At 45.0% G+C, this 20,029-nt stretch overlaps 1 protein-coding gene across 3 annotated transcripts in view; it reads left to right on the forward strand.

Annotated features, from left to right (window-relative positions):
• POU6F2 (POU class 6 homeobox 2) overlaps window positions 1-20,029 on the forward strand; it is a 446,425-nt gene that overhangs the window by 303,431 nt on the left and 122,965 nt on the right. The gene's annotated exons all lie outside the window — the stretch shown is intronic.

Raw genomic sequence — 20,029 nt, forward strand, 5'->3', positions numbered from 1 at the left:
CGGTGATGTCACTTCCGCAAGATGGCCACCACTTGCGAGGGAGCCCTGCTGGAAACAGGAAGTGATGTAACTTCCCCAAAATGGCCACCACTTGTGGGGGGGGGGACAGGAAGTGGTGTCACTTTGGGGGTGGCAACCCCCCCCCCGATGGCACTGCTGGTGCGATCTAGGTCATGTGATTGATAACCTGATTACCCCACCACACCATGTGACAGGGAGAAATGCCACAAGCAGCCTGCTGGCCCAGCTGTTCCCCTTGTGCCCTGTGAAAGGCAGACTATAAATAAAATAAATAAATTTAGTTTTTGTAATCTGCCTTAGTTTTTATTCAATTATGATTCATCTTTCTTCAAAGGTGAAGTAAATAAATAACACTGACAACAGAATAGAAGTATCCTCACAGATCAAGGTCACCATCAATTGGACTCACTCAAATTGGCCTAAAGTGCTGTGCTTTAGGGGAACCAGAGCTTATGACAAAAGAATGCCTTTTTAAAAAGAATTGTAGAGGTTCGAGAGATGGACTTTGATTGTTAGGAAGTGGCTCTGCCCAAGCATCCATGAGGACTTGGAAAAGGTGACCCCTGCCAGCTGAAGGGAAGGAACACGTTTATGGTTGTATATGAAGAAAAGAGCAGTTTGGATACAGCAAGTGAAAAAGTAAAGAGCAGATAGGATCTCCCTCTCTCTTGCTCCCACCCTCTCCCTCTCCCTCTGTCTCTCTCTCTCTGGGGATCTGATAGCCTGTTGGGGTGGGCCTCTATGCTTCAACCTGTGCTTTGCTTATATATTTGAAAATAAAGCAAGTATTAGAAAAATCATGCTATCCATTTCAAGTGCTCTTTTCTCCAAAGGGAAATAGCCAAGGTGAACTCCACCTCTGGAACTTCTTCCTCACCCTAAGGCTCTCCAGCTGATGAGTGTGAGCATAAGACCATAAGGCTAAGTAATGAGTTCATGCTAGGGGCTATCTCTAGAAAGAAGGATCCTAGGTATTTCCCAACTCCTCTTATTTAAACCTTTTTCAACTGGTGATGAATACTGTTTTTTGGTGGATAGTGCCAACGTTGCAACCAGCTTTTGGCAACCCGCTAAGGTTTTCAAGGCAAGAGAAAGCAAAGGTAGTTTGTTATTGCCTGCCTCTGCATAGCAACCATGAAATTCCTTGGTGGTCTCTCATCCAAGTGCTAACTAGGGCTGACTCTCCCAAGAGAGTCTGAGAACTGATGAGCTCAAACTAGCTTGGCCACCCAGGTCAGGGGGATACTATTTATTCAGTTAAAAAACAATGACAGAAAACCCCACAAAGCAACAAAACAACCCTCCCACCCCAACCATATATATCACATGGCAAAAATAATGTGGTAGCATTTACCCCTTTGACTGCTGATTATGCAAATAGATATGAGATGAAAGTAGAGATTGGCAGCCTGCAACAGGGGTGGCCAGTGCTAGCTCTCTAGATGTTTTTTGCCTACAACTCCCATCAGCCCCAGCCATTGGCCATGCTGCCTGGGGGTGATGGGAGTTGTAGGCAAAAAAACATCTGGAGAGCTATCGGCCACCCCTGGCCTACAACAAAGAGGTAGAGATTGCTGTGCCCAGGGCCTTTTTTGCATATTAGGCCACACCCTCACAATGTAGCCATCCTCCAAGAGCTTACAGTAAGCCCTGTAAGCTCTTGAAGTATTGGCTATATGAGAGGGATGTGGTCTAATATGCAAAGGAGTTCCTGCTGCAAAAAAAGCCCTAGCTATGCCAAACAAAGCTGCCTATGTAAATTACTATGTTTACCCAAATAGAAGAGGGGCCTAAACGTAGAGCAGTCCCCCTAAGGAAAAGGTTATATGCAAAAGGATTTTTTAATTCATGTACATTGCTGTAACTTTTATGTGAATTTAAGATGGTGCCCTAGTTTTCATGGCAGCACAAGTGGGGGGGGGGGGGACTATTCTTCCTTTTGGGTAAATAAGCATAAATTTAGCACCTTTGTACAAGTCTTATTTTGCAGACTTTTAAAATAAAGTGTATTTAGTATATATATATATATATATATTTCTGCTTCTGCTACATTGGCAGGAGCGTGGAGATGTTACAGGGAACTGAACACCCCCTCCTTCCCCTCAGACAAAAAGCATGTGTTCAAAAATTTTCAGGACTCCCAAGGCTCTTTGAAAACACTAGAGCTAAAAAACAGCCTCAGTTTTAAAAACTGAAATAGATTCCCAGCATGCTGAAATCTACATATGAGTTGATTTTTAAAATTCCCACCGAATTACAGCATACCCAGGGTTCTGATAATACCTTTGGTGAGTTTGTGGCTAGAAGCGACCCTTGCAGGTACATAGATGGAGTTCCTAGAGATGAAGCTCCTTGCTTGGTCTGAGATGCGTTACTCACCTAGAGCTGCTGCTTCGTATCTTGATATATTGTGCTTCCATTACTTTCACATAGCCACAGACAACCTGTGCCTGGGAGCAGCTTGCCAAATTGTTCCAACACCTACAGGAGGCTACAGTTCCATACATTGTTCTCCCCTCCTCCATTGCGCACCAGCCTCCTTCTCCCGCGGCGGGGGGAGGGGAGTGGACGGCAACCGCCAACCGCGGGAGAAGCCCGAGAAGGAGGCTGGTGCGCACGCACGCCTTCTGAGGCGAGGGAGCGAGAGAGGAGAAGCGACGCGCCTTTCCCGCGCTTTGCTTTCAAGCCTTTCAACTCGTCAATTGTGTGAGAGAGTGAGGGGGGGGAAAAAGGGGGGGAAGGGAAGGGAACGAGGAGCCCTGACGTGCGTGCGCCCTTCCCCACCCCCCCTTCTTTTGCCGTGTGCGCGCGCGCTCCCCTCGCTGCCGGGCGCCGCGGGCGCCTTCATTCTTTTTCTCCCCCCCCCCTTTGCAGCAATGTCACGTCGTCACGGCCATTGTTTGGGGGGCCCCCTTGCCAACGCGGGGACCCCAGACCTGGGGCGGCCCGCCCTTCCCGCCCCCCCTCTCTACGCGTCTGCATACAGTATAAAACATTATCGCAATGCATGGCCAGAGATGGAAAGACAGATTTCAAATGGCAATGCAAAGCAACAAGCAGTCTCCAACTTCCTTGAGTGTACGTGCCCTCCCCATGCACTATCAATGGTTCGTGCAGTGCTTTATACAGCTATAAGACATAAATCAAGAAAGACCAGAAAGAGAGGGAAGAGTAGGAGATTATCACAAGGAAAGAAATTGCCTCACAAAGAACTGCTTTCACTGAGGGTCAGAAAGGAGCACCATTAGGGGCTCTCTCATTGCCAGGAGGGCAGGGAGAGGGATGGGGTAAGTGAGGGTTTCATGCCCTCTCTAGCCTTCACTACCTTTGGGGACAGCTGATGTGATAGCGATTTTTCTCTCCATCAGAAGTCTCAATAGGCAGATGGGAGGGAGATACATTTGGCAGAAATTAAAAACATGCAGACTTGTTCTAGCTCACAACAGTCTCCCTGTGTATGCTTTGTAACTTTCACCTGTTTGCACACAGCCTGCTGCATATCTTATTTCAGTGTATTTACCCAGTATCATTTTTGATCCCTCATCCTTAGAGCGATCTTCTCCTTGGCAGAACTGTAAAAATTGAACGATTATAATGCTGGTAATGCTGTGGTAACACCTGCTGATGTTATACTCTCACCCTTGGCCGAGGTAGCTTCTTGCCAGTACAAACCTGCCTAGGGAATATTCCAGAACATGGCAAATAAGCAGAACTCTTTAAAAAAAAATGGCAGGACAGTTGTTTCTGTGTCACCATTTGGCATGGATCCAATCACCCTCACCAATGGCAAACCATTGCTTGTAAATGGCTCACAATGCCGCGCTTTCACACAGCAACTGTTTGCCACTGGATTTTGCTGCTCTTATACAGGAAAAAATTCAGTTGCAAAGCACATTATTTAGTGTATGTGAACATACCCAATATGGTGATAGTTGTCTCATGCAATGACCAGAGCTGGGCCTAGACTGTCTGGCACCCTAGGCAAGGCTAACTTTTGGTACACACGCACCCTGCATTGCTAATGTCACGGAGTCACATGGGAAGTGCCCAATTCAGCACCCCCAGAATTCGGCACCCCCTGTCATCTGGTAATGACTCGTGGTGGCCTCTGTAGCCCTTTTCAGCTTGTTTGTTTTACCACCTCTATGGGAAGGATTTGCTACATTTTTTAAAACATAAAACGACAGCTTTATTGGAAAACATCAAAACATTACAATATATGGTAATAGCACTTGAGGATAAGGTATACAAAATTGGAGCAAAGTGAGAGACCAAAAAAAAAGGAAGAACAGAAAATAAAATAAAATCAGATAACGCATATTGTTTTAGCACGTCTAAAACTCAAGATTGCATCGCAGGCAAACACCATAAAATTTACAATAACAAATCCCGTCTTTTAAAGATATAGCATCTTGTTGCACAAAGGGTTAATTGGGTGTATATCATTTTCTGCCATGAACGTTAAGAAGGGGAACCAGACAGCAACAAATTTGGTTTCATAAGACTTAGGCTCCATCTCTAGCAAACTGGAAGTTATTTAAAATGAAGTGATCTCAGCATCTATCATGAACATATGAAGCTGCCTTATACTGAATCAGACCCTTGGTCCATCAAAGTCAGTATTGTCTTCTCAGACTGGCAGTGGCTCTCCAGGGTCTCAAGCTAAGGTTTTTCACACCTATTTGCCGGGACCCTTTTTTGGAGATGCCAGGGATTGAACCTGGGACCTTCTGCTTCCCAAGCAGATGCTCTACCACTGAGCCACCGTCCCTCCCTCAAGCCATTGTGAGATAGTGGGAGGTTGAACATCCAACCATTAAGCTGCAATAGTAGTTCAGGCCTTCATGCCCATGAAATCCGCCATCCGCTTCAGTGCTGCAGAGCCAGCTCCACAGTCAGCAGATCTCTCGACACACAGGCCAGCCCTGCACACCAAGACAGGGGCTGGGGCTGAGGTGACAGTGATGCCTTCCCTTCCTGCCTAAGCTTCACACGGCAGGGCTGTGAGCCCGGGGGGAGAGATGGTGGCGGAGAGGCAGAGGGGCTGCTTGGAATGTCACTTGCAGATACAGAAGTGGAAGCACAGAGACTCCTCCCAGAACTAGTATCATACCAATCAGACCAGCACACTCTCTTTTTTTCCAGCTGCTGTGAGGCACTTTGCAAACCACTTTGCAGGGAATGGGGATGGGGGAAACAGATTGCTCAGCTCACCACCCTCTTTTACCTGTCTGTTGCAGATAAGGGTGGAGGGTAGCCTTGTAAGCCGCTCTGAGTCTCTGATTCAGAGAGAAGGGCGGGGTATAAATCTGCAATTCTTCTTCTTCTTGTGCACCACACCCAACAGAGGAGCCGTGGAGAAGGAGGGCAGCAGGGGGGAGTTAAATCTCGCCTGTGGCTCCCACCCACACCTGGGGTTTCCAGAAAGAGGGGGATGAGGCAAAGAGGCTGCTAAAGCTGCTCTTGGAAGTATCTTTTACCCCCTGAGCTGCTGGTTCACTGTGAAGTGCCCTGCCGCTCCGGATTGTGGTGGATCCCCCAAGGGGCAAGCAGCACACCTCTCGGGAGACTTTTAGGGGTGCTCCCATGGGGGGGCCACCAATTCTGAAAGGGGGCGGAGCCCCATCTGCCCCACTGGTGGTTACATCCCTGCTGGTAGGCACAGAATTTTTCCCATCATCTGGATATGATACTGATCTACTGTTGATGTTTTTAGTATTTTAATGCTGTTTTAATTTTATCACCCATTGCATATGTGCTTGATGTAAGCTGCCCTGAGCCCTTTTCTTAGGGCAGGGCAGCCAACAAATAGATCAAAAAAATCAGATCACATCCACACATTGTTCCTTGCAGCCAAAGTGACAACTGTATACATCAAGATTGGTTGTAGTGCATGCTTAGAAGAAGACATTGGATTTGTATCCTGCCCTCCACTTTGAATCTCAGAGTCTCAGAGTGGCTCACAATCTCCTTTGCCTTCTTCCCCCACAACAAACAACTTTTGAGGTAGGTGGGGCTGAGAGAGCTCGCACAGAAGCTGCCCTTTCATGGACAACTCCTGCGAGAGCTATGGCTGACCTAAGGCCATCCTTGTCAGCTGCACGTGGAAGAGTAGGGAATCGAACCTGGTTCTCCCAGATAAGAATCCACACACTTAACCACTGCTCCAAACTTCTGCCTATATAGGATGTCAGGCCCTCTCAAATGTTGAGAAAGCCCAGACCACTTCCAGCTTTTGAGGCCCCTAGTAATAATAAAAATTAAAAATGATGACACATGAAAACAAAATAAGGCACCAAAAAGAAAAAAGGTGATATAATCTATATCAGTTTACAAAAAAGTTCTGTGTCTTACCAGATCACATCTGTTACTTGCTTAAACTTCACGTCCAGTAGAAGAAGAGATTGGATTTATACCCCGCCCTTCCCTACCTGAGGGAGTCTCACAGCAGTTTACAATCTCCTTTCCCTTATCCTCCCCATGACACTATCTGAGGTAGGTGGGCTAAGAGAACTGCTTTTGAGCAGAACAGCTCTTGAGAGAACTTGCGACTGACCCAACTTCACATCAGCAGGTGCTTGTGGAAGAGTGGGGAATCAAACCCAGTGCTCCCAGATAAGAGTCCGTGCACTTAACCATTACATCAAACTGGCTCTTGAGCACCTTAAAGACCAACACAATTTTCCAAGATAGAAGCTTTCATTATCCCTGCGACAGATGTGTATCTCACAAAATGAGCTTTAACCACAAGACCTTCTACCCAGGCCTCAGATTCATCAGGAGCTCACAGGAGCGCAGCTCCAAGGGCTGTCTTAACACATGGGCCTGATGGGCACTTGCCTGTGGGCCCCACGAGCATAGAGGCCCCATACTAACCTGTGTATGATGCAGTACTAATAACCAGGTATTGATAGTTTGTGAATATATGAATGGAGTATTATTGTGTTTTTCAAGCCTCGTGTATTGTTCAAATGTTTATCATGTTGATTAGTTGTTGCTGCACAGCATGTTTTTAATGGTTGAACACTGATTTTGTTTGAAGTGCCAATAAAATAAATATATATTTAATATATTTAATTTTATCGACCATTTACATTTTTATTCCTGTGAGTAGTTGTCGTAGGGGCTCAGTGCACTGCTTTGCCCGGGGCCCATAATGCTGTTAAGATGGCCCTGGCAGCTCCTGAACCTTTCTGAGGGTTCCCCCTCTTCCTCCCCTCCTACCTTGTCCATTGAATAGTAAGTGCAGCTGCATAACAATCCCTGGATTAGGAGAGCAGACAGCCACCAGGAGCTTTGCCACGCCCCCAGCAGCCCTCATTAACTCCTGGAGAAGCCCACGCCACCCTTTCTCCACTTCTTATGTGATTTTGGGTGGCGGGTGGCTTACTGGCCTTTTGACTGGGTGGGGGGGCAGCTCAGGAGAGCCCCAGGCAAGCAATGCCTGCTTGGGCTGGCTGAATCTCTAGCCAGCCCAGGCAGGCCTCGCTTGCTTGGGGCTCTCCTTTCTTGCATCAGGTTGCTATTGGCTGGTGGGGGAGGGTGGCGTATGCTAATGAGTTTTGCTAATGAGCTCTGCCACCTATTTTTCTACAAAACAACCCCTGCTTCTACCCGGAATTTTTGTTGGTCTTTAAGGTGCTACTGAACTCAAATTTCATTCTGCTGCTACAGACTAATATGGCTACCCCATCCCAAAAATTTACTTAAACATGCTGCTCTATGTTCAGAGTGTGGGTCACATTTTGGTCCAATAGGGTATGTGCATAAAAACAAGTTGTGAAACTCATCAACATTAACAAATGCCTAAATCAGAGATTCCTTCTAAACTTGAGGCCCTGTCCTACACATACACCCCGACTAGCCATATGCGTGGTAGAACATAATGACTGAAAAGGGCAGTTGTGGTGCCCATAGCATGTGCTGGCCCCCATATTTCTCAATTTCATTCTTTTCCACAGAGCTTTCAAGTGGTATGAATGTCAATTTCTTCCTGAGTTGGTGATTTTTGTAGCAATGAGCTTCATGGCCATGGATAAAAGACATTGATACAGTGTGCATTGTTTGGAACAAAAAAAAGTTTAAAAGAGTACAGCAGGGCAGCCTTATTAATGGAGGAAGTGAGGTCAGAGGTCTTTACAGTCTTAACAAGATGACAAAATTTATGAACCACCACAGTAGAAGGATGTAGTTACCCTCAGTCTGTTGATATAATAAGCCCACTTGGGGCTCATAGTTATTCCCCTTGAATTTGTTTTTGTCTCTGTTATTTTTCTCATCTTTGGCTTTTCTTCTGCTGTACTTGCCGTGGTAGCGGGGGGGGGGGGGAGCTCTAAGTGAAGTTTGTACATGTGAGTGAAAGAAATAAAGAGAAGTTCTCACATATTTTTAAAATTGGTTATCAGTAGTTGAGTTTACTTCACAGTCCTGATGAATAGTGCCTGAAGGAAGAGTCGCATGTGGTAAAATGGTGGATTTGGGCAAGGTTTTAATCTGAGGTCATTGCTCGGCACCATTTATGGTCTCACATTGTTCAGGTTCATTTAGTGTTTCTCAACACTACATCAGATTTAAAGGGCAGCCTAACTATTATGGGAAATGCTGATGTGTTTTAAGTGTGGTGGGGATTAATTCCACTAAAGCAAAAAACAAAACAAAAATTATTCAGAGTTCTCCTTGCATATTTTCTTCACTGAAGATTTTTTAGTCCCAGAGAAAAGGAGGAATAAAATAAATAGAGTTGCCAGTTCCCAGCAGGGGTTCCCCCACTTTGGAAACTCCACCCCCAAATAGGGGCATTGTCACATGACATCCCTGATGCAATGATGTCACTTCCAGGTGATCACGTTGCATGGCAATGCTCTAGTTTTTGGGTGAACTCTATGCTTTTGAAGGCGAAACCCCATAGAGTCTTGCCCAGAAACCAGAGTGTTGGATGTGACATCACCCACCCCAGAATGCCCCCCAGCCCCCCTGCCACAATGGTGAAAGGGAGCTGGCAACCCTATAAAGAAGCAAATGGTTTCTTATTGGTTGTGTTCATGTCTATCAGATTTTTATCTTGCCCTTCCCCTATGGAGCTCAGAATTGCATACAAAGATCTCCCCTCCATTTTATTCTCAGGACATCCCTGTGAAGTAGGCCAGACTGAGAAACAGCGACTGGCTCAAGGTCACCCGTTATGCTTCTTCACAAATGCACAGTTCTGTATGAAACAATGGAAAAGCAAGCAAGCACTGGAGTAGATCTGGCCTTGCTATAAGGTAGAGTGAAGCTGTCAGTTCAGAAGGTCAGTGATGGCAACATTAAAGGCAAGCAAGTCTAGCCTTGCCATGAGGAAGAGTGAAGCCATCACCTCAGAAGGTTAGTGATGGCAATGTTAAAGGCAAGCAGATCTGGCTTTGCCATGAAGAAGACTGAAGTGAAGCCATCACCTCAGGGGACATCCCATTGCCCATTATTTAACTTTTTGTTTTAATTTTAATGCTGGTGAACGAAGCAAAGTTTGGGTCATCAGGCATCAAAACATCTCAGGCCAGCCTTGAATTGAACTTCAGTTTAATACAAACTGAGTCTGAAAATATATGGAACAAGTAATTTCAGATGAATAGGATATATGGGTGCAGCCATTTTCAGGATGCTTACATTCGATCACAGGTATGTAGTGTATGTGGACTGTGACATACTGTGAAAAAGATCATGTTCAGGACCAAAGAGACCTTTGTGTGTGACAGATGTCAACAGCAAACCTGATGATATTACGGTATCTGGCATTTACTCGTATGAAAGAAGACTGAATTATGGAGAAATAAATTCCTTGGGAGACTTAGCAGTACAATTTAGAAAATTTTCAAAATGCATTTCAGCTGCCTTAATGATATTGGCAGAGGCTGGGTCAGCTCAGCAGAAGCCAGTAATTCTTGCTTCTTCTGCTAAGCAAAGACCCTGACTTAGTAAATGTTGACATTGATCAATAAATGTTAAAAACAAGGATGATATTGGCCAGTATTCAGAAACATATGTCTGTTTTGAGATTTACCAGTAAATGTAATAATTTTGTGTCATTTCATACTGAGTTCCTTAAAAAGCCATAAATACTGGTAAATGTTAACATTCAGCATGTTGCTAGCATTTCTGTCTATTGTTATCACTAACCAGTATAGGAACTATGGCTAGGATATCATGCAAATATTAATGGAAGAGCCACAAATAAAAGATCCAACAGCCACTCTTACTAACTTAATAATCTGTAGTATAAACGCAGGATGTTTACAAATATCAAGTTGACTCCCTGTAACTGATGTTCTTCAAGTGGTCATCTGTATATTCAGACATATGTGCCAGTGCAGAAAATTGTGCCAGGCAGAGGCCGCTTGGCAGGCGACTGGGCAGCCAGCGGAGCGACGCTAATTTTCCCCGGGAGGCTAATCGGGTGGAGGCGGCGGGCAGAGGGGGGGAGGAAGAAGGGCAGAATCGTGCCCGGGATCGACGGACGGAGCCCTCCCTGAGTTGCTGCTGCTGCTGCTTTGCACAGGCTCGAGAGGGAGAGCGCGCGCGCCCCGGGCAGAGGCTCCGCGAGAACAACTTTCCTCCCAAGGGAGCTTTTGCAGCCCAAGACCAGGGCTCCTGGAGGAGCAGCTGGGGGGGGGGCAGCGGCATGGTGGCGGCGTCGCCCGCTTCGGGATGGGGCGCCCGCTGTTTTCCCCCTCCCCCCGCTTCCATTTTTTGGGGGAGCGGGGGAAGAGGGTGGAAATCCTGGGGTCCCCCGCCAGAGCGGAAGGGTTGGGAAGCCTACTTCTCCCTCTCTTTTGCTTCCTTCTGCAGCTCAGCTTGCTTCGCAAGGCTTGCTCAATTGCACAGGAACTACAGAGCAAAATCTTGATTTTCTCCATTGGTTGAGGCTCCTTCTCCTCCTGGTCCCCTGGGGTGGGAGGGAGGGAGGGAAAGAGCCAGAGCTTCCTTTGCCCAGTTCCCTGAATCCCATGGGAGAAATCCAAAGAAAGCACCTTTAAGACCAACAAGTGCTAATGTTTTAAGCATGTTTTATTTTAAGGATCTTTTTAAAGTTGTGTTTGTCTGTGTCCTTTAAAAAGTTTATATCTCTGCTACCTAATCTTAAGTAGGTGCGCACATGGCCTGGCCTGACACAGCCTGGCCTGGCCTGACAAGGTCTCATTTACGTCAGATCCAGCCTTCATAACAAATGAGTTTGACACCCCTGGTCTAGAAGAATGGTTGCGCCAGAAGGTTGCTTGGTGAATTGCTAATAGTGGATACATCAGACATCCCTGCCTTTGTGTGAGAAATTACAGAGGGATCTTGGCCAGACCATCTGAGACAGGTTCTCTACCTTGTATGAGTTCAGCACTTCTGAACATATGAAGCTACCTTATACTGAATCAGACCTTTGGTCCATCAAAGTCAGTATTGTCTTCTCAGACTGGCAGCGGCTCTCCAGGGTCTCAAGCTGAGGCTTTTCACACCTATTTGCCTGGACCCTTTTTTGGAGATGCCAGGGATTGAACCTGGGACCTTCTGCTTCCCAAGCAGATGCTCTACCACTGAGCCACTGTCCCTTCTGGAGTAAACCTCTCTGGGAAATGGAGAAGTAGGAAATCAAAGAACAAACAAATAGAGATGATGCCCAGCCAGCACAGACTAGAAAATAAAAAGGTACTCAGATTAGGAAAGAAACATTTTCAAGATGGGACATGCTCAGAGAATATTTCTTGGCTTTCTGGTATCTCAGCAATGGGAAGAGTGTAGAGAAACAACCCTCCCTGACCCATCTGATGAAGAGAGCTGTGTTTCTCAAAAGCATATGCTACAATAAAATTTGTTAGTCTTAAAGGTACTACTGGACTCTAGTATTTTGGCCCATATTGCATACAGAGATAGTCAAAACTGTCCTCTTGAGACAGGAAGGAATATCAACTGCTTCATTAGATCTCTAGAATGTTCCCAGGGGCTCCTGTGCACACGCCCATGTGCATGGAATCCACAAAGAACATAATGGGTTAAGTTTGAGGAGCAGAACTGTTGTGGGAGTATCGGACTTCTGTTTATAGCTATGGGATCCAAAATGTCCAACGTGGCTACAGCTCCAGAGAGGCAGTAAAGAAAAAAATGTTGTGATGTTTCTTTTAGTGAATGGGCAAACATGATAACATTTACCAAATGATAACTTATTACAGCATGCATTTGGTAAACCAGCCAGTTTGGTGTAGAGGTTAAGTGTGTGGATTCTTATCTGGGAGAACCGGGTTTGATTCCCCCCTCCTCCACTTGCAGCTGCGGAAATGGCCTTGGGTCAGCCATAGCTCTCGCAGAGCTGTCCTTGAAAGGGCAACTTCCAGGAGAACTCTCTCAGCCCCTCCTACCTCACAGGGTGTCTGTTGTGGGGGAGGAAGGTAAAGGAGATTGTAAGCCACTCTGAGATTCAGAGTGGCGGGGGGGGGGGGGGTTAAAATCCAATATTTTCTTCTTCTTCATTAACCTGCCAAGAGGTGCACTATTCTGCACAGGAGCAGAAATCCAGGAAAGCAGCCCACTACTAGGCAGTAAAATGCAGACAGTGAATACAGGTGACCATATACAAAGTGGTCAGTTACCACGCCAGGTTAGCAGATTGTCCATGTAGTCCTGTCAAGAAGTGAAGACAATTTTATATTCCCTTTTTCTATTCAGAGACAGAAATCTGGCAGCATTCTCCTTATCACTTGGCAGGATGAGAGAGCCCATGGAGATAACTGGACTACCCCAAGATGGGACCTGTCACCCAAGAGTAGCTGGATTATTTATATAGTCCTGCCAAACTTTACAGATATGAGGCGGGTTCTGCATGATTTCGTGGGTGTTTTATTATATTGTTATTGTATTGATTTTGTTCTATATGACACAGTCTTCTTGTTTTGTGTCAGAAGCCACCCCTTGTGGATTGTGCAGGATATACATTTAGCAAATAAATAAACATGGGGATTTAACCGCAGGAAGTACAAGGGTCACTTGAATCCATTCAGCTGACTGGCTTACCAAGAAGTTTATGCGCACACCATGGCAAGCGACTAGGGTTGCCAACTCCAGGTTGGGAAATGCCTGGAGATTTTGGGGGTGGAGCCTGGGGAGGGTGGGGTTTGAGAAGGGGAGGGACCTCATCAGGGTACAGTGCCACCCTCCAAAGCAGCCATTGTCTCCAAGGAAAATGATCTTGGCTGTCTGCAGACAGAGTGTAATAGCAGGAGATCTCTGGGTGGCAGCAGGAAGTTGTCAACCCTACAAGTCACCCCATTCTAAATGGTCACCTGTTTTAATCACCTTGCTTATCCAGATGTCTCCCAAATGGGTTCCCTTTAGAATTCCTGAAACTTCTATTGGTTTATGATGGCCTTGACCGGTATAGTTAAAAATATCTCTTCCTCTGCCAGGATTTTGAAGCTTTCCTACACAGCAAATGACTCGTTATTCAGAGGCCTGCTGGGTTTTGTGTCTGCAAAAAATCCCCTCCTCGCCCTGGCTTGATACTGTCAAAAGAGCAGGGAGTGTAGCCCACTTGCTCTCTGGTGCTGTGAAACAAACCGACAAGAGTTGTATTAATTTCAGCTTCGTTGGAAACATGTAAGAAGGGGCTGAGAAAAAAAAAATCCATGATTGCCAAATGGAAAAGGTTTAAAATTGATGAGGAAAGAAATTTTCATTTCCAAGCTTCCAAGCAGGCTATTAAGATCAACAGAGGAAAGAAAAACTGCTTGGCAGTGTCCCCTGAAGAAAACAGTTTTGCATCTATTTAGTTAAAACTTGGCAAAACAAATCCAATTTTAGTGGTTTCAGATTTCTCAGTGCACTCACAGTGCAATTCTCGCTTCTTGCATTGCCATAATGGTTCCTACGGTTTGAAAGACACTGCATAACTCTTGCCTTTTTAAAAACTAAAAATCAATCAAAGCAAAACACAAAGCGGCAGTTTAACAAGTGTCTGGAAGTTTCTATCCCCCTCCCTTCAAGCTTTTCTACCTTTGCACAAAGTAACTAGAGTTATCTACAACATTTCAAAAATGAAAACGGGGCCCCTATATACTAGTTGTGCCTCTATACTCACAACTAAGTGCAACCTCATCACACAATTTCTGAAGGCTTTTTTCCTGACTTTTAAGGTTGCCAAGCATGATTGTCACACCTGCAGAGGGATTTAAGGGCAGTCTGGGAGTGAGCGGGAATGTCCCTGATTCGATTACATCATGCAGAAGTGACATCATCGGTTTGGCAACATCAGGACAATGCTCTGCTTTTTGGACAAACTCTATGGTTAAAATTGGGCTCAAACCATCGAGTTTTGCCCCAAGGCAGAGTGTTGCCACATGATAACACTGATATGATGACATCACTTCAGAGATGCTGTGTGCTGATGTCACTGTTTGAGTGGGACTTCTGAAAACTGACAATCTTCCACCCGGACTGGGGATGACACAGAGTGTTGGACTGGAAGGGCCACTGGCCTGATCCAACATGGCTTCTCTTGTGTTCTTATGTGACACAGGGTGTTGGACTGGAGGGGCCATTGGCCTGATCCAACATGGCTTCTCTTATGTTCTTATATGACACAGGGGGTTGGACTGGAGGGGCCATTGGCCTGATCCAACATGGCTTCTCTTATGTTCTTATGTGACACAGGGTGTTGGATTGGATGGGCCATTGGCCTGATCCAGCATGGCTTCTCTTATGTTCTTATGTGGCACAGAGTGTTGAACTGGATGGGCCATTGGCCTGATCCAACATGGCTTCTCTTATGTCCTTAATATTGCAAGAGGGCCAGTACATGATAGAGGTTTACATGATCACGCATGGGATATAGAAGGAAGAAAAAGAAGAACTTTTCTCCCTTTCTCACAATACAAGAACTCGTGGGCACTCCATGAAATCGCTGAGTGGTCAGGTTAGAACTGATAAAGGGAAGTACTTCTTCACCCAAAGGGTGTTTAACACATGGAATTCACTGCCACAGGATACGGTGGTGGCTACAATCATAGCCAGCTTCAAGAGGGGATTGGATAAAAATATGGAGCAGAGGTCCATCAGTGGCTATTAGCCACAGAGTATTGATGGAACTCTCTGCCGGGGCAGTGATGCTCTGTATTCTTGTTTCTGGGTGGGGGGCAACAGTGGGAGGGCTTCTAGACTTGTGGCTCTGCTGGTGGACCTCCTGATGGCCCCTGGGCTTTGGGCCACTGTGTGACACAGAGTGTTGGACTGGATGGGCCATTGGCCTGATCCAACAGGGCTTCTCTTACATTCTTCTTTCTGGGGCAGTGATGCTCTGTATTCTTGGTGTTTCGGGGGGGGGCAGCAGGGGGAAGGCTTCTAGTGTCCTGGCCCCACTGGTGGAGCTCCTGATGGCACCTGGGTTTTTTGGCCACTGTGTGACACAGAGGTCGTTTTCGCACTCACCTTAATCAGCAGCGACGACCCTCTTCACCGCGCAGGATCTGCGTGGATTTCGCACTAATTGCGGAGCACCCAGAAGAGCCGGAAAGTCCCAGCGCTTTTGCGGCGCGAACGGAAACTGGTTTTTGGCGGTTTCTGTTTGCGCCGCAAAAGCGCCGGGACTTTCCGGCTCTTCTGGGTGCTCCGCGGCAATTAGTGCGAAATCCGCGCAGATCCTGCGTGGTGAAGAGGGTCGTCGCTGCTGATTAAGGTGAGTGCGAAAACGACCAGAGTGTTGGACTGCATGGGTCATTGGCCTGATCCAACATGGTTTCTCTTCTGTTCTTATGTCTGGGGCAGTGATGTTCTGTATTCTTGGTGCTTGGAGGGGGTGCAGTGGGAGGGCTTCTAGTGTCCTGGCCCCACTGATGGACCTCCTTATGGCACCTTGGTTTTTTGCCCACTGTGTGACACAGAGTGTTGGACTGGACGGGCCATTGGCCTGATCCAACATGGCTTCTCTTATGTTCTTATGATCTAGGAACCCTACCTGATTTATTGTTTGTTTACTTTGAAGCCTGCTGTGGATGAGGATGTCTAAACTGATGAGAACAGTTTCCCCCTTCTCTATTTTATCTTCACAACAACTCCATGAAGAAGGTTAAGCTAAGAAAGAGTGACTGACTGAAGTTCACTCAATGAGGTCCATGGCTGAGTGGTGATTTGAACCCAAGATCTCCCAAGAGCTGAATTGCTTATTGAAGATTGTAACTATTTATTAATATGGTGGATCTGGTTGTAGACATTACAGAACAGAGAAGTTTACACATTCATTAATGTTATCTATCAACTACCCCCATTCCTCACCAGTTAGACAGGCTGTGAGGGCTCTTCAGAATCACACTGACATGCAGCATTACTTCCAGTGCAAAACTGGAAGTGATGTCATTGTGTTGCACTAACACTCTAGGATGCACCCAAAACTCTATGCTTTAACCATAGTGTTTTGTGTGAATCCTAGAGTGTTACAGTGTCATGATGACATCACTTCTGGTTTTGTGCTAGAAATGCCATATGTCATCAATGCGATGCTGATGAAATTGTCCCCACTTTCCAGGTGGTGGGTTGCAAACCATAATCAGAATACCTGTTAAAGGAAAATAGAAGGGAAGAAACATGGAGGCATTTTCCATGCACATTAGAGTCCAGTTGCATCCATGTCCTGCTGAGAGACTTAATGCTGGAGAATCTGTCAAAGGGGCTGAAGACTGAAAAATAGCAACTCTTATTAACTATTTTAAGGTATAACCTCCCACCCACAAAAAAAAACCCTCTTAAAGATAAAATAGAAATCGAACAAGAAAAATGTTTGCCAGGCGCAGGTGTGAGAAAATACCCTGTAAAGAGAAACAGTTCAATCATATGTAAATGCAGTCAAATTTGGTTGCAGGAAAGTAAGAGCCACTGAAATCAGTTAGATTTACATTTTCCACATGGGAACAGTCTTGGTTGGTTCCCTTGTTGCTGCACAGGGGCAACAGGGCTTCAACATGGCAAGTTTCCCCATAGTTTCCCTATTCCATTGCCTCTGACAGTGGCAATTTCCCCCTCCCAACAAACACCACCAGGCCTTATCCGGTTCTTTTTAAAAAAATCAAAGTTAAATATTATTATAATGTTGTAACAATCTGTTTATCATATCCCCTGAATCCCCAGCTTTAATTTTCTTTTGAAGTAAGTCTCCAGAACCTATCAGTGCAGAGAGATATTTTTCACCTTATGCCTTCATAAGGAAAGTGGCCAGAGACTTACTTTATAAAAAAAAAAATGAAAGTGAGAATCCAAGGAATTTGATACACAGATAGTTACAATGATGGAACAATAGGCAACATCCATTTTAAAAAAGCGAAGAGGGAAGGGGGCCACATCAAGGCAAAATGAAGATGAAGAAACAACATGGTACAGATTAAGTAGAGGTTGTTAAGTAGGAGGTGGCCTTCCTCTGCAAAGCCTTCCTTGGTGGTCTCCCACTCAAGTACAAGCCAACTTACCTTCTGAGATCTGACAAGATCAGTCTATACTATACCATGCCACACTCCCTGGAAACAACCTTACTTTTATTTATTTATTTAGCATATTTCTATGCTGCCTTTTTGGGGTCCTGCTCTGAAGAGCAAAGCTGGTTGGAATCAATGAAAAAGGAACTTCTTAAAAAGAAAAAAAATTGTTTTATTTCTAATACAAACGGATATGTCTTCTTTTCAAACAGATACTATAAATGACAATGCAAAATGGCAGTGAATGATACAGGGGGGTGGGTAGATCTCCCAAGAACAAGATTTTATTGTAGAGGAACTTTGCTTGCACAAGCATATCTGAGATAGATCAGAGCTGCTTAATAGTCACAGTTTGGAAGGTTTGGGGAAATTGCACCTACTGGTGTTCCTTAAACTACTGCAGAATGCTGACAGAGAAAGATCTAAACAATAAGGGGTTTCAATGGATGATCTAAAGAATAAGAGGTTTCATTGAAGATCTAAAAAGTAAGGAGTTTCATGAACATTTTGTTTTAGATGCTGAAGAGACAAGCGATTTTGTACTATAAGTGTCCTGCCCCTAAACTGAGAGTGGAAAATGGTTGTGGGAACTTTCAAAAAGAGGGAAAAGGCTGCACTGTCAAGATCCATGCTGCCCCCAAACAGAAAGTCCCTCTACCCCACCCCACCCCACCCCAAACTCAAGCATCATAGAAAAGCAAAGCATACATCTTGCATTGTGGGCCCCTAGGAAGACTAGAGCCCCCAGAATTTTATCCCTGTAGTCAGCCTTGGAGAAGGATGCTGAGTGAAACAGAAAAAGGAGGAGGAGGAAGTCAAAAAATCATTCAAGCATTTTCATTATAGCTCCCAACAAAGAAAAAAGAAGAACAGATTTGTGGTCTATCATAAACATAGTTGAAGAACTACTAATCTAGATCAGTCTGGTTTAAACTGGGTCTTTAGCCTATCATTTGACTTTTTTCATGGGTTTGGACCATTAAAAATTGTGATTATTTAAAAAAAAAATCTAAATAATATATGGTAGTAATAGTTGCCAGTTTTCAGTTACATTTTTTGCATTTGCATTATTCCTTTGTATACCCCCTTCCTCCATACAATTACTTTTTTTTTTAACTTCCATTCCACTAGTGAATATTTTTGTGTCCAAACTATGTTTTAAAAGCCACCTAATTAATTGCTCTTAGAGGCATTTCTAGATTAACCTACGAGGAGCTTCGTGGTGAATGCCACACTGTCTTGGGCGAAGACCTGAACGGCAGGAGCTAGAGAATAACAGGCGATACCCTGATGTGTTTAATTAGATACATTGCCAACTCAGTAAGCAAAATGGAGGAGCTCTTCCCTACACATAATATTCATGCACAGCTGCAGATATTCATACCTTTTCAAAAGGGGGGGGAGGAAAGAGAAGGGCAAAAGCAATGTCAATACATTGGCATTATGTGTGACACACAGTTTGATTTTAGGCATGTGTGAGAGCTCATTGTGCTAGACTCCCTCACAATTAAGTTGTTGATATTACTTTGTATTGCGCCCGCGTCTAAGGCCCTCGTCATGACAGGGACCCATTGTGTTGTTCTTTGTACAAATTAATGGCAAAAGGTACTTCCTGGCCTGAACAGCATTTCATTTTATTTCAAAGCCATCTTAACACATACAAGATGAGAAGGGGTGGCGGGGGGGGGGGGGGAGAAGAACATAATGAAAATGAACATGTTTAAATAAAGTGGGTTCTTGATTTTATTCAGATGCTTAGCAGCCCGACGTTAAGAAGGGAGACAATGTACAGACATAACAAGGGCTTTCCAATAAAAGCATTTCACCAATCTAAATCATCTCTCAGGCACAATGCCATGCATTTCAATCTTTGGTGAAGGGGTTTGGGGCTGCCGATATGTGACAACAACCTTCTTTCTTGTTGGGGGGGGGAGGGCTCTCTTAGATAAACTGAGCTTTGAGGCTACCCTTTTAAACTCTTCCCCCTATCCCTCAAAACACTTTGATCCGCCATCCCATTGTATTGCTGAAAACAATGTTTTCGCTTACAAGAACTTCACTTTTAGTTAAGGAGAAAGATGATTCACTTCAAAGTGTCTCTTTGAAGACCCTTGTAATGATGACTGATGTTCAAAAGAAGCAAATACTTGTTACTCCTGGATAAATATTTCTGTTCTGCAAAAAAAAAAAAATCCCTCTGATTTCCCCTATAAACAAGATGAATCCTACACTAATAATGCCATTAAAATGCCTGGTGTGGCCCAGATAGCTCTGTAGGTGGCCCTAGCCATGACCACACAAAGTCTTTGAAAGTTCAGCTGCAAACACGAAGAAGAGTTCAGAAGGAGCATTCCAGAGAACTCCCCTCCCTATCTTTTTGAAATCAAGGAACAGGAAGAAAGAGGAAATAATACCGTATCTTGTTCAAGATCCTGGTTAAAAAAAAAAAGTAAGAATCAAACCCAGTAGCGCCTCTGGATGCTATTGGATGCTAGTCTCTTAGGACTGGATTCTAGCTGTTCTACTGAAGTCCA

The sequence above is a fragment of the Heteronotia binoei genome, chromosome 10 (assembly GCF_032191835.1).
Source record: "Heteronotia binoei isolate CCM8104 ecotype False Entrance Well chromosome 10, APGP_CSIRO_Hbin_v1, whole genome shotgun sequence".
Classification (NCBI taxonomy): Eukaryota; Metazoa; Chordata; class Lepidosauria; order Squamata; family Gekkonidae; genus Heteronotia; species Heteronotia binoei.